Consider the following 15,219-nt stretch of genomic DNA (forward strand, 5'->3'; position numbering starts at 1 on the left):
GGCCTAAGTGTGAGGGTGAGTTGGACCTAGAGCCTCCGCAAGACAGGAGCACCAGAAAGGCCTTCTTTCCCAAGACTCATCCATCTCTAGAGGTTGATTGCACAGTAGCAAGATGGACTGCACTTCCTAGGGGGAAATCTCACTGTGGGCTGGCACTCAAGGGCTATAGATTTTGGCAGGGCAAGAAGTCATCCATCAGGAAGTGACATCCAATAACAACCATAACAGGACACCGAGGCGTTTGCCACAACTGTTTGCTAGATCCATGGGTCCAACGTCCAGGAGTGGCTTGGTGCAGAGGTATCAGTCAAGCCTTAATTAGAATACATTATCCATCTTCCTGACACTTCAGTGAGATGTCTATTCCACTCTGAAGCTGCAGCTTTGTTCCGAGTAGGTTAATTGATATTCTGATGCCTTCACTCGCCATACCCCCGTGGCTCGGTTCTGTTTTATCACACATCAAAAAGGCCGTATGCTCAGGGCACTCCGTGCACCAGTGCGGAGCTGGAGGTCTGCACAGCTGCAAGGGGTATGGTATCACAGGAGGGACAAGCACCGAGCAGATGTCACAGATGAAAAAAAAAAAAAAAGCAAGCAAAGAAGCCAGGCAGCCCAGGGAACTTGAACTTGGAGAGGTGCAGCGAGAGTGGCCTGACGCAGCAGGGCCCACACTGTTTCGTGCAGAACACCGACTCTTTCTGCCCTCCTGTTATTAAAGCTCAATTAGCAAGGCTCACGGAAAGTTCTGCTGCCCTCTGGGTGCTGTCCTTGTGGTGTTACCCTTTCTCTCCTCCCCTGTCTTCAAATGCCAGAGTATAGGCACTCCCTTAAGTGGCTTATTATTTATTATTATTATTAGTCTTTCTCTAGCCCAGGCTGACCTGGAATTCACTATGTAGTCTCAGGGTGGCCTCGAACTCACAGCAATACTACCTCTGCCTCTTGAGTGCTGGGATTAAAGGCGTGTGCCACCACGCCCAGCATTTCCCCTGAGTGTTCTACCAGTCCCATTCCTGATCCCAGTTCCAGCTGGCAGCCTCTAGCAGGTTCCAGAGGAGGCATCCTGGAGCTGATTCCTCAGGATTCCCAGGAAGCCATCAGAGGCTGGAGACTTGGATTCCAATCACATGCACCTGGCTGAACCAAGGCAAGTACAAGAGACATTTCAGAGACTTGACACTGCCACCCTTTTTTCTAATGAAATGTGAGATGGTTCTCCACATAGACAAGAAGAAAATATGTTTTATCGGCCAGGAAAGAAATGCATCTTAAATGATCAAGCTTGGCGCCCGGAGATGGACCCAGCTAAGTAGAGAGTTTGCCTAGCATGAATGAAGGCCTGGGTTTGATCCCCAGTTCCTGTTTAACTGGATACAGTGGTACACACCTGTAATCCCAGCAATCTTTGACTACACAGCAAGTTGAAGGCCAGTTTGTGCTACATAAAACCTTGTCCTCCCCCCAAAACAGGGATCAAGTTTGAGATACTGGCCAGGCATGGTGGTGTATGCCTTTAATCCCAGCATTCAGGAGGTTGAGGCAGAAGGATTGCCATGAGTTCAAGGCAAGCCTAAAGCTACCTAGTAAGTTCCAGGTCAGCCTGAGCTAGACTGAGACCCTACCTTGGAACCCACCCCCTCCAAAAAAATCTGGGATGCTGACATTCTCTAAAGCCATTTAGTGAAAATAGCATGATAACAGATATCTGCAAGACACCTGAAAGCCTCCCACTGGATACCTGGAACTGTGGATAAGACCAAACTCTGAAAAACTATGGGTTTCCCTTACCTGTTATCCATGATCACATTTAACTTATAAATTAAGTCATGCATGGTGGCTCACACCTTTAATCCCAGTACTTGGAAGGCTGAGATAGGAGTTGCTGTAAGTTCTAGGTCAACTTGGGCTAGAGACCCTGCCCCCAAAAATAATAATAATAAGCCGGGCATGCTGGCACATGCCTTTAATCTCAGCACTCTGGAGGCAGAGGTAGGAGGATCACCGTGAGTTCAAGGCCACCCTGAGACTACATAGTGAATTCCAGGTCAGCCTGGGCTACAGTGAGACCCTACCTTGAGAAACCAATAATTAATAATAATAATAATAAACTACTAAATTAGGTATAGTAAGAGACTAAGAACAAGTAATCATGAAATACAGCAGTTATAAAAGTAACATGGCTGTGGTTTCACAACATATCTTATTGTACCAGTAGAACTTAGCACCCTTGGGCTAAGTGGTTAAAGGCACTTGCTTGCAAAGCCCAATGGTCTGGGTTCAATACCCCAGTTCCCACTAAAGCCAGATGCACAAAGTGGTGCATACATCTGGAGTGTCTTTGCAGATCCCGGGCACACATGTTCATCTCTCTCTCCCATACACATATGAATGAAATATAGAGCACAGCCACCTTCTCACTTGTAGGCAGTGTTGTATTTCTTTCTGGTGTACCTGGATTGCCAGTAGCACTACTCTTGTGCTTTGAGGTCATTCTTTTTTTAAAAAAATTATTTATTTGTTTATTTATTAGAGAGAAGGGAAGAAGCATGGGCACACCAGGGCCTCTTGGTGCTACAAAGCAACTCCAGACACATGCACTTTGTGCATTTGGCTTTTGCTTGGGTACTAGGGAATTGAACCTGGGCCAGCAGGATTTTCAAACAAGCACCATTAACCACTGAGCCATCTCCTCAGACCTCATTCTTTTAAAGAAAACATTTATTTGCACATGTATGTGTGTGTAGATATATATACACATATGGGCTTAGCCTCTTGTCAGTGCAAATGAACACCAGACACATACCACTTCGCATTCAGTGAGATGTGAGTACTGGGGAATTGAACCTGGGCTGTCAGGCTTTGCAAGCAAGGACTTTTTAACTGCTGAGCCATCTTCACACTCCAGTTTGAGGTCATTCTTTTTTTTCACTATTTTATTTATTTATTTGAGAGAGAGAAAGAGGAAGAGAGAGAATGGGCACACCAGGGCTTCCAGTCACTGCAAATGAACTCCAGACACGTGCCACCTTGTGCATCTGGTTTAAGTGAGTCCTAGAGAATCAAACGTGGGTCCTTTGCCTTTACAGGCAGGGGCCATAATCACTAAGCCATCTTCAGCCCTGAGGTCATTCTTAAAGGTCACTTCACACAAGCCCTGTGATACCACAGAAGATACCACTGCCAAGTGGCTAAAGGAGGGAAGCATGAGACATGAGACTTGGGTCACACTACACCAGGAGCTGATCCTCACCACAGCCCAGATGGAGCAGGACCATGTAAGATTTTGCCATGCTACTTAGAATGGCATACAGCTTAAAACTTATGAGATGTTTATTTCTGGAATTTTCCATCGAATATTTTCAGATCAAAGCTGATCTCAGGTAAGTGAAACCAAGGAAAGTGATAATCAATAAGGGAGAAATGACTGTACTTTGAGGAACACTGCCCTGGTACCAGTTTATACAAGGCATGAAAACCTTAGCCTGCCATCTAATCTTGGGAAGCCTTCCATACTAGCCCATCTGAAGGATGAGTAGCAGGAATTTCTACTTTCAAGTTTAACAGACAATGTGTGACAGCAGTTGGGGTTCCTCACTCACATTGTGATGGCAACAGGTTCAGTTTCCTCCTTAACTTGCTCCCAGATGACTGTTCCACCAAGTAGTACTGTTGCTTGGCTCCAGCCCAATGCTGGTCACATTCTTGAAACATGCACGAGTACTTTCCCATTTAACAGTACTGAATTCCATCCTGCAATCTGTGAGCAGGTGTTGAATGGCCTGACTCCCAGGTCTGTGTTTATAAGCCTGTGATCTCCATAACGTTAAATGTGGCAAAGTACAGGTGGGAGCATTCAATGGGCTTTTTAAAAAAAAAATATGTGCAGCTTGAGGGATGGCTTAGTGGTTAAGGCATTTGCCTGAAAAGCCAAAGAACCCAGGTTTGATTCCGCAGGACCCATGTTAGCCAGGAGTTTGTTTGCAGTAGCTGGAGGCCCTGGTGCACCCATTCTCTCTCCCTCCCTCCCTCTTCCTCTATCAAATAAATAAATATTTTTTTTAAAAAATATGTACATGTGGGGCTAGAGAAATGGGTCAGTGGTTAAGGCATTGTGTGTGTGTGTGTGCGTGCGTGTGCATATGTGTGGGTGTGGAGGCCAGAGGTGGACACTGGTCATCTTCCTCTATTATTCTCTATCTTATTGACTGAGACAGGATCTCTCACTTGAACCCAGAGCTCCCCAATGGAGCTAGTCTAGGTAGACAGCTTTCCCAGAGGATTCCCATCTCCACCTCTCATTTTCTGGGATTATAGGTGGGGACAATGCCCACCCAGCATTTACACCAGTCCCCGTGCTCCTAAGGCAAGTGCGTTATCCACTGAGCTATCTCCCCTTCCCTGAATATGATCTAGAAATATATATTTTAAAATTTTTTGTTCATTTTTATTTATTTATTAGAGAGTGACAGAGAGAGAGAGAGTCAGAGAGAGAGAGAGAGAATGGGCACGCCAGGGCCTCCAGCCACTGCAAACGAACTACAGACATGTGCGCCCCTTGTGCATCTGGCTAACATGGGTCCTGGGGAATCGGACCTTGAACCAGGGTCCTTAAGCTTCACAGGCAAGTGCTTAACTGCTAAGCCATCTCTCCAGCCCTCTAAAAATATTTATTTATTTATTTATTTATTTATTTATTTATTTATTTATTTATTTATTTGAGAGCGACAGACACAAGAGAGAAAGACAGATAGAGGGAGAAAGAGAGAATGGGCGCGCCAGGGCTTCCAGCCTCTGCAAACGAACTCCAGACGCGTGCGCCCCCTTGTGCATCTGGCTAACGTGGGACCTGGGGAACCGAGCCTCAAACCGGGGTCTTAGGCTTCACAGGCAAGTGCTTAACTGCTAAGCCATCTCTCCAGCCCTCTAAAAATATTTTTAATGAGAGGGAGAGAGAGAATAAACTGACACACCAGGGTCTTAACCACTGCAATCAAACTTATGATGCACGCACCACCTTGTGCACATGTGTGACCTTGTGCTTCTGGCTTATATGGGTTCTGGGGAGTCAAACCTGGGTCCTTAGGCTTTGCAGGCAAGTGCCTTAGCTGCTAAGTCATCGCTCCAGCCCTGAACAGGCTTTTTTAAAAAAATTATTTACTTATTTGTTTATTTGCAAGCAGAGAGGAAAAGAGAGGTAAGAGAGGGAATGGGTATGCCAGGGCATCTTGCTACTGCTAACAAATTCCAGAGCCATGTGCCACCTTGGGCATATGCCTTTGTATGGGTACTGGGGATTTGAACCTGGGCCATCAGGCTTTGCAGGCAAGTGCCTGTAACTGCTGAGCCATCTCTCTAGCCCCCTGAATGGGCTTTTCATTGGTTCACAGATAACTGCAGAGTCCTGTAAACTCTGGCACATGTGCCTGTGAAATCCCTGAAGCCAGTGCACAGAGATGGTGGCAGAGATGGCATTTCAGAGGTCTTGCTGCAGTGTGGCTTATCCTGTATGACCACAGTCAGTGTCAGGTTCTGTGTGAACCCAGTAGTTAGGGCCCATTCTCCCTGCACATTCTTTTTTTTTTTTTTTTTTAAACAAAGGCAGACTGCCACATGCAGCGCCTCATTTGGATGTGTCTGGAGTCTTGGAAGCTTGACTACCCTACGTTCTCCTACAAATGGACCTTGAGAGCTTGTTTGGAGGTTCTAGCAGGGGAGCGCAGCTACTCGTATACCCTTGACCGAAGACCGGTCCTCCTCTATTCGGGGAAGGTCGTCCTCTTCGACTGAGCGCGCAGCTTCGGGAGGGACGCACATGGAGCGGTGAGGGAGGAAGGGGACACCCGCCTAGCCAGCCAGATCAGCCGAATCAACCCTAGAGATCAATGGGGTGACAGATGTCGCAGCCAGATCGCCCTCACATCCTCCCTGCACATTCTTGACCATGTATGTCTATGGAGCAGATCCAGCTGTTCAGAAACAAAAGATGTCCTTGGGGCTGGAGAGATGGCTTAGCAATTAAGGCGCTTGCCTGCAAAGCCAAAGAATCCAGCTTCAACTCACTAGGACCCACGTAAGCCAGATGCAGTGGGAACTTCAGCAGCAGTGTCTCTTGTGGTTGGCTGGATGATTAAACAGGGCTACATGCCAATAAACAGCAAAACAAGTGTGGCTGACAAAGAGATGGCCAGAGCTAACTAGTTTCATTATGACAATTATAATTTTGAGGAAGGTAAACTACTCTGTGTGTTTGTTTGCTTGCTTGCTTGAGATAAGGTCTTATGTAGCCCCGACTGGATTTGAACTCAATATGTAGCTGAAGATGGCCCTGAACTCCTGATCCTCCTGCTTTCTGCCTCCTCAGGGCTGACAAGTCAGGCCTGTGGACTACTCTTTTTCTCTGTCTGCCTGCAAGGGCGACTCCTACTTCAACCTGCAGAACTCAGCACAGAGGAAGTGTCAAAAAGAAGCTACCCCCGGGGCTGCAGAGATGGCTCAGTGGTTAAGACACTTCCTTGCAAAGCTTAATGACTCTGGTTCAGTTCCCCAGGTTCAATTCTCCAGTACCCACGTAAAGCCAGATGCACAAAGTGACGCATGCATATGGAGTTCGTTTTTAGTGGCTAGAGGCCCTGGTGTGTCCGTTCTCCGTCTCTTTCTCTTTGCTTGCAAATAAATAAATATGTTTTTTATAAAAGAAAGGAGCTCCCCAAAAGAGAGCATTGCGGACACCAGATGAGGGAAGATCTTTCCTGAAACAGGACTTGGGACAAGCACATTTCAGTCAGCCTGAGGGCGCCAGTGAGTAGTTGACCTGCAGGCCTCTTTAGAGTTATATCTCCCAGTGCTCTTGGCATCTGTCCCTCCCCACTCCCCACTTGACCAGGTAACCTCTGAAGAGTCCCGGTCAGAGGCCACCTGGCTGCTGGCCAGGGTCCAGCACATGGGTAAATAATCATGGCTGAGTGAAAACCTTCAGTTGGATGTGTCCGCTCACTCCCTCCTCTCCCACCGTCCCACCAGGGTGCTAAGACATTACATCACATCACAGGGCACTGTGGTTCCCCCTGAGAAACTTCAGCAGGGGGGACCCTGTGCTTGGGGTGTGTCTGGTGCATCTGACAACTGTCTGAATCTGGTTACCTAGCTCACCACCCCTAAACTCCGGCTTAACCAGCTCCATTACTTAAGGTATACCTCCCTTCCCCCACCCAACTAGCTGTTTGGACATTCTGAGTTTAATTACTAATTACTATCCAGTGAAAACAGGTGCCAACAAGGAGAAACAGTTGCTTCTAACGGCCTTTTGCACATGTAAATCTCGCAATGATTTTTCAGCATGGGTGTGGGGGAACCTTGTCTGTAATCCCAAACACTTGGGAGGCTGAGGTAGGCAGATTGCCAAGAGTTCAAGGCCAGCCTGAGCTACATAAGAGCCTGTCCAAAAAGCAAGAAAGAAAGAAACCCAAAATAAGCAAACAAATAACAATGAAAGAACTTGGACTGGGTAGGCGGCTCAGCAAGTGAGAGTGCTTGCTGTGCAAGCATGGGGACCTCAGTTGTGTCCACAGCAGGTGTGCATCCAGAAAGCCTGATGTGGCCAAGCACACCTGTAACTGCAGTGCTGAGTGTGTGGGGGGGGGCGTCAATGGAGCTCGGCAGTCAGTCACACTGAACGGAGAGAAGTGTGACCTTCAGGTTCAGTGACTCAGGGAAATAAGGTGGAAGAGCCGTAGAGGGGCCACCTGATGCTCTCTTCTGATGTCTGCACACATTTACAAGGGGCACGTGCACACCACACACACACACACACACACACTCACACCACCTTCTAATTTTCTTTTCCTCACACAGCCCAATCTCCATTTCTTCCAGTTCCCTAAAACAGTGCAAAAAAGGGACAGTGCCCATGGAGAACAGAAGTCATGGTGGTGGCACGGGTACAAGCCACATAGGTCTCATCAACAATACAGTGACTCATCCCTTGGCCACATACCAGTCACCTCCTCCATAGGCTGGCTGCCTCCAGCATGTCTGGGTTCCCCCATCAGAAGGACACCCTTATTCCCACTCTACTTCCTTTCCATGAAGAATTTCAGTCCCTCCCTGCTCCCAGACCAGGGCTACTTCCCTCATCTCCTAAACCCCAGGAAAACTTCAAGCCAACCCATGGTTAAAAAGGAAACTGGAGCCGAGCATGGTGGCACACGCTTTTAATCCCAGCATTAGGTAGGCAGAGATAGGTGGATCGCTGTGAGTTCGAGGCCACCTTGAGACTAGATAGTGAATTCTAGGTCAGCATAAGCTAAAATGAGACCCTACCTTAAAAGAAAAGAAAAAGGAAACTGAGGACTGGAGAGATGTCCAGTGGTTAAGGTGCTTGCCTGTGAAGCCCAATGACCTTGGTTTGAAATGACCTTTGTTTGATTCCCCAGTGTCCATGTAAGCCAGATGCACGAAGTGGCACATGCATCTGGAGTTCATTTGCAGAGGCTGGAGGCCCTAGGGCATCCATGCGTGCGTGTGCGCTCTCCCTCCCTCTCTCTCCCTCCCTCTCTCTCCCCCTCTGCTAGCAAATAAGTTAATATTCTTTTTAAAAAAGGAAAGAGGGAAGCTCACACTTCTAGCCACCCTATGCCCACTGCTTGGCATGCAGGCAGGTGGCTCACACATACCTTTACCAAGTCCTGCAACATGGTAACCACGACCTTAACCTGAGCACCCAGACTCCCCACCCTGCCTTTGAACCCCCTGTCTGGCTCAGCACTCACCTGCATTTTCTGAGCAGAACTTGAACCCCTATCCTTCCCAGCCCTACAGGGTTTGCGCAGAGGAACGCACAGCCCAGGCTCACCGAGTGTGGATCAGCGATGATGGGCTCCTAGAGGACGCCAGGAAGAGCTACAGACCCTTGAGCCCCAACAGTGGCCAAGAAATCCCACACCGCTGGGGCGGGGGAGGAGTAACTGACGCCAGGCGGGCGGCACAGGGAAGAACCAAGCAGGCAGCCCCAGTTCCGTGGCCTGCTGCATGGGTGCCTCTGTTCTGCTAACGTTGTGGCCGGGGGAGCAGAACTCTACCACCAAGATGGGGGAAGAGGGCTGAGGAACCCACCAAGTGAACTTCAAACGTCTGGCTGCAAAGGAAGGAAGCTCCGCCCGTCCCTTTCACCAAGAGGGGAGGTCAGAGCCTCCACCAGAGTCCGGGAGCCCGAAAGGATATTAGCCTGTCACCGAGTACAGCGCAGCATGCTGTATACCAAAAAGATAGTGCCCAGGCCACTTCCACAACTCTCTGGGGGTGGAGACATAAACTGCTTTCAAGTTAGGCCGGGGCCCTTGGGCCTGACAGAAATGGGGTGGCTTTACTGCCGGTCAGAGTTCGTACCCGGGGTGGGCTCTTTCTCCAGCCCCAGGAGCGAGCGTGGGGTCGAGCCGTTCGCGGCCTTGTGCCCGGCTTGCTTTTCTTGCGAGCAGCGAGGCCTCACTGCAGCCCTCCTACCCTCCGCTCTTTCCCCCGTGGGGCCCTTGCTCCGGCTCACTGGGTGTGGCGGCGTGAACGTGAGACGCCCCCACAGGTTCACGTGTTTGAACACTTGATCCTCAGATGGTCTGGGAACGTTCTGGAACCTTTAGGAGGTGGCGCTTCATTGGAGGAAGTGCGTCACTGGGAGGCGGGCCTTGAGGTCCCCACTTCCTGTTCTGCTTCCTGTATGTGGATGTGATGATGTGATGCAGGCTTCTTACTCAGGTCTGGCCTGCCTTCCTCACCATGATGAATCTTTGCCCCCGACCTGTGAGCTCAATTAAACCCTTTTCCTTCTGTATGGTACATCTGGTCAGGTATTCCATCCCGACAGTGAGAAGGTAACAGATTCACTGGCAAGGCGCCTAGGAGTTTGGCATGGCAGTTGCAACACATCAATGCTGGATGGTCACTATTTGTATTTTAATCTTTTAAAATCATATATATATACATATATATATATATATATACATATATATATATACATATATATATAAATATATATATATATTTTTACATATATATATATATATATATATATGTAAAATGCACCATGCACATGGAGGGTAGAGAACAACCTTGGGTGTCATCCTCAGGAATCCCACCCACCTTTTTCTTTTTTTTTTTTTTGCACCTTTTTCTTTTTTGAGATAGGGTCTCTCATAGGCTAGAGCCAGCCAGTGAGCTTCAGGGATTCTTCTCTCTCTAACTCCCAGTGCTGGCATTCTAGGCACACGCTATCACATCTGGCATTTTTATGTGGGTGTTGAGTGGGGCAAGCACTTTAACAAACTGACCTGTATTTTCATCGTGATGGACCAGCTCTGCTCTTCTCCACTCATGCTCAGACTTAGTTCGGCCTTCTCACACACTATCTTCTTCCAACCACTCACCCAGATTGGGAATGGGGTAAGCCACAGGTGAGGGCTTGGCTTCTTACCTAATGCCTTATCCTTTCTAGCTCATCCCAACCTCCAGCACACAGTAGCTTATCTCCAAGTGGAAAAAATCACATAAAGGAAGGAGAACTTAAGGCAGATGTGGATGGAAGCCTTAGAGACCAGCCTTCCCCTGGCTGTTCATTCCTACCCATGCAATTTTGTGGGGTACCACAGAACTCACTCAACAGTGGTTCTAAAAACATGCTGTAGACGGGCGTGGTGGTGCACACCTTTAATCCCAGCACTTGGAAGTCAGAGGTACGAGGATTTCTGTGAGTTTGAGGCCAGCCTGAGACTCCATAGTGAATTCCAGGTCAGCCTAGGCTAGAGTGAGACCCTACCTCAAAAAAACAAACAAACAAAAACAAATCATGCTGTGAGGCTCAGTGGCAGATCATGAGTCCATCCCTGAAAGTGTGCAGAATTCTGCCTCTGTCTTTTTTAAAAAATATTTTTTTTATTTATCAAAGAGAGAGAAAGAGGAAGAGAGGGAGTATGGGCATACAAGGGCCCCTAGCCACTGCAAACAAACTCCAGATGCATGTTCCATTTTGTACATCTGGATTACATGGGTACTGGGGAATTGAACCTGGGTCCTTAAGCTTTGCAGTCAAATGCCTTAACCACTGAACTGTCACTCTAGCCCATCTGCCTCTCTGTCTTTCTCTGTGTCTCTCTCAGACTACAGCTAAATCTTCACTTCCATCCAATCCTCAGCTTTCTTAAAAAAAATTTTTTTTTGTTTATTTGCAAGGCAGGAGGGAGGGAAGGAGGAAAAGAGAGAGAGATTGAGAACGAGTACACGAGGGCCTCCAGCCTCTGCAGACGAACTCTAGAAGCGTGCACCATTTTGTGCATCTGGCTTTGTGTGAGTATTGTGGAATCAAACCCAGGTGCTTAGGCTTTGCAGACAAGTACCTTAAACTCTAAGCCCTCTCTTCAGTCCTTCAGCTTGATTTTTATAAAAGGTTGTAGGTAGGATGACTTCCGAAAAGTTACTTGTGTGTGAAAAGTGTGTGTGTGGTATGTGTGGTGTATGCATGTTGTATGCATATGCATACTCTGTGTGCACATATGTGAAGGCAAGAGGAGACTGTTGGGTATCCTCCTCTGGAATTCATGCACATATTTCTTAGGGCAACCAGAGCCGAAGTTTTTCAGACAGTGGCTGAGCAGTGAGCCACAGAAATTCTCCAGTCTCTGCTCCCCCCAGGAGTGGAGTTGTAGCCGTGTGTGACCATGCCTAGCTGTTTATACAGATGTGAGGGAATCGAGCTCAGGATGAATCAGCCACTCATATTTGTGTGGAAAGTACCTTTACCTGCTAAGCTATCTCCTCAACACTCTGAAAACATGTTTTTAAAAGATACTGAGAAAGAACAGCTGGTGTGGTCTCACACACCTACAATCCCAGCACTTGACAAGGTGAGGCCAGAGGGTTGTAAGTTTGAGGCTAACCTGAACTCCACAGTGTGTCTGGGGATAGACTGAGCTATAGTGTGAAACCCTGTCTCAAAAAAAAAAAAAAAAAAAAATTTAAGCAAGCTGGGTGTGGTGGAGCCTGCCTTTAATCCCAGCACTTGGGAGGCAGGGGTAGGAGGATCACCATGAGTTCGAGGCCACCCTGAGACTACATAGTGAATTCCAGTTCAGTCTGGGCTAGAGCAAGACCCTACCTTGAAAAAAGAAATTAGGGCTGAGGAAATGGCTTAGCTGTTAAGGTGTTTGCCTGCAAAGCCTAAGGACCCCAGTTTGATTCCCCAATACCCACGTAAGCCAGATGCACAAGGGGTCACAGGCATCTGGAGTTCATTTGCAGTGCCTGGAGGCCCTGGTGTGCCCATTCTCTCTCTCTCTCTCTCTCTCTCTCTGCCTCTTCCCCTGTCTGTCTCTCAAGTAAATAATTAAATTAAATTAAAAACCAAAATAAAGCCAGACGTGATGGTGCACGCCTTTAATCCCAGCACTCGGGAGGAAGAGGTAGGAGGATCACCATGAGTTCGAGGCCACCCTGAGACTCCATAGTGAATTCCAGGTCAGCCTGGGCTAGGCTGAGACCCTACCTCGAAAAACTAAAAAAAAAAAAAAAAAAAAAAAGTAAATCAAATTAAAGATAAGTAAAATAGGAAAACAAAAAGACTAGGAAGAGACTAAATCCCCCCACCAAATGGCATCACTCACGTGCGCTGCTTATCTTTCTCATCCTAGTGGCCAACCTTATCCTGTTGACTGAGGGAGCGAAGAAGAACACAGGCACCTCACAGCATAGGGTGCCCACGGCAAATTGGGAGGCTGGTTCTCCAGTACTGGAACCCCAAGCTCCATGGTGTGAACTTGACCAAGGACTAGGATACCAAGGCCAAAAGGGAGACTTGAAAACATTAATGATGGAAGTCATGTTAAGATGCAAAGAGGAGAGCCACAAAACAGCACCCCTCTCTACAAACTCACCTAAAACCACACCAGGGCAACAGCCAGAACAATCTCCCCAAAGGAAGGAAGACAGATTCATTCCTGCTGTGGAAACTCTCCCCAGCAAAACCTTCCTGCCCTACTGCACAGTGCTGTTGGGTTTTCAAAGCCTTCCCCTCCCTGAGCCAACAGCAAATTGGAGAGGATTTCATTGCCATGGTGATGCAGAACTAGGGAATGATCCAAATGGCATCCATTCGTTAGTTCATTCTATAAATATTTACAGAGCATGGAGTCTATGCCAGGTACTGTGTGAAGCTGGGGATTCTGCCATGACCTCTCAGAGCCCACGTTCCCAACTCCAGCTACAACCGTGCCCAGGAAGAGAGCACAGTGCTGTGAGCTCGAGTAACGGCAGTGGGGTTTGATAAGCAGGGGGCCTGGTGAGGCCAAAGGGGGCTTCCCTGAAGAAGTGACCAGAAGCCAAGCCCAAGGCACGAGAAGCCGTTGTCTGACTAAGGGCTGGGGGTAGCCCAAGCAGTGACATGTGCATTTACTTCCCATTGTTGCATAACAAACTCAGGGCCTTGGAACAACCTGCTTAGAAGCTCTGTCTCAGTGCGTCAGGATCCGAGCAGAGCACTGCGGGAAGCCCTGTCAAGGCTGCATGGAGGAGTCAACTGGCACTGGCTGCGTTCTCCTCTGGAGGCTCCGCTGAGGAAGAACCTCCCTTCCAGCTCATCTGAAAGAGAATATATTTGCTTCTGCAGTATGACTGAGGGTTCTCATGCTCTGTTGGCCATAGGCTGGTGGCTGCCCTCAGTGCCCAGAGGACCACCCACCCTCCATGGAGGCTTCTCCAACACAGTGGCTTGCTTCACTGGACCAACAAGGAGATCCTCTATACATGAGACCTCCAACCTGTCCTGACCCATGCCAGAGGAGGAGACTGCACAAGGCTTGGGCACTGGAGGTGGGGAAACAATGAGAATCATCTCAGAGTCTATCTGCAGCAGAGTGCAAAGGGCCTGCATGGGGTGGCTCAGGCATAGCTGGAAGAGGACTGAAAGGGCCAGGTGTGTCCAGAGGGGTAGAATTGGAGGGATGAAACTGAACTCAGCCGACCCCTGGTCTAGAAGAATGGGGCACAGGGGCGGGACATAACCATATTTGCTTTAAAAAAAAAAAAAACTGCAGCTGGGTATGGTGGCGCAAGCATTTAATCCCAGTAGACCACATAGTGAATTGGTCAGCCTGGGCTAGAGTGAGACCCTACCTCTCAATTTTGGTTAAAGACACATCTCTTTTCAGATGGCAGTGACCTTGGGATGACTCAGAAGGCACCATGGTGCTGAGAAGAAGTGACGGGAGTGCTCAGCACTGAAACATCTCTATCACACCTTCCAAGGCTCAGGGTCCATTGCAGAAGAGGTGGCAGAAAGAATGTAAGAGCCAAAGGAAGGGTAGGACTCTTTACAATGTGCTCCCCCAGACACAAAATGGCCTGGATATCCATGACTTCACAGTGCCTGCCACTACTACACAAGACCATCATAATAGGAGGAAAAGATCATGACATCAAAATAAAAGAGACTGATTGAGAGGGGGAGGGCATATGATGGAGAGTGGAGTTGTGAAGGGGAAAGTGGGGGAAGGGAAGGAATTACCATGGGATATTATCTACAATTATGGAAGTTGTCAATAAAATAAATAAATTTTAAAATTTAATTTAAATTCAACTAAAATCATGTTCTGAGCTAGGGAGATGGCTCAGCCGTTTAAGGTACTTTGCTTGCAGAACTTACTAGCCTGGGTTGGCACAAGTTTGAGTCCCCAGTAGTCACATAAAGCCAGATGCACAAAGAGGTATATGCATCTGGCGTTTGTTTGCATTGGCAAGAGGATATGGAGTGCCCATTCACTTTCTCTTTCTCTCTTTCTGCTCACAAATAAATAAATAAAATTATATTTAAATAAAAATTAAAATCAGGGCTGCAGAGATGGCTTAGCGGTTAAGCGCTTGCCTGTGAAGCCTAAGGACCCCGGTTCGAGGCTCGGTTCCCCAGGTCCCACGTTAGCCAGATGCACAAGGGGGCGCACGCGTCTGGAGTTCGTTTGCAGAGGCTGGAAGCCCTGGCGCGCCCATTCTCTCTCTTTCCCTCTATCTGTCTTTCTCACTGTGTCTGTCGCTCTCAAATAAATAAATAAACAAAAAATATAAAAAAGAAAATTAAAATTACCTTCTAAAGATGAGCTTTTAAGCCAGGGTTCCTGACAGCTGACCCCAGAAAAGGAATCCAGTGGCTGGAGATGGCAGGGGAGGGCCCTCTGCTACCTTTTG

General features: G+C 48.0%; 1 protein-coding gene across 3 annotated transcripts in view; it reads right to left on the minus strand.

Annotated features, from left to right (window-relative positions):
- The window catches only part of Ak8 (adenylate kinase 8), a 160,851-nt gene that overhangs the window by 113,108 nt on the left and 32,524 nt on the right, over positions 1-15,219 (minus strand). Inside the window, exon 1 of one of the 3 annotated variants that reach the window (XM_045158077.1) lies at positions 12,918-12,985. The exons of the other annotated variants lie outside the window; for them this stretch is intronic. The gene's annotated coding sequence lies outside the window, so the exon portion shown is untranslated. Of the gene's footprint in view, positions 1-12,917; positions 12,986-15,219 lie in introns of those variants that run through there. 3 annotated transcript variants of the gene reach the window in all.

Source organism: Jaculus jaculus, chromosome 1 (genome assembly GCF_020740685.1).
Source record: "Jaculus jaculus isolate mJacJac1 chromosome 1, mJacJac1.mat.Y.cur, whole genome shotgun sequence".
NCBI lineage: Eukaryota > Metazoa > Chordata > Mammalia > Rodentia > Dipodidae > Jaculus > Jaculus jaculus.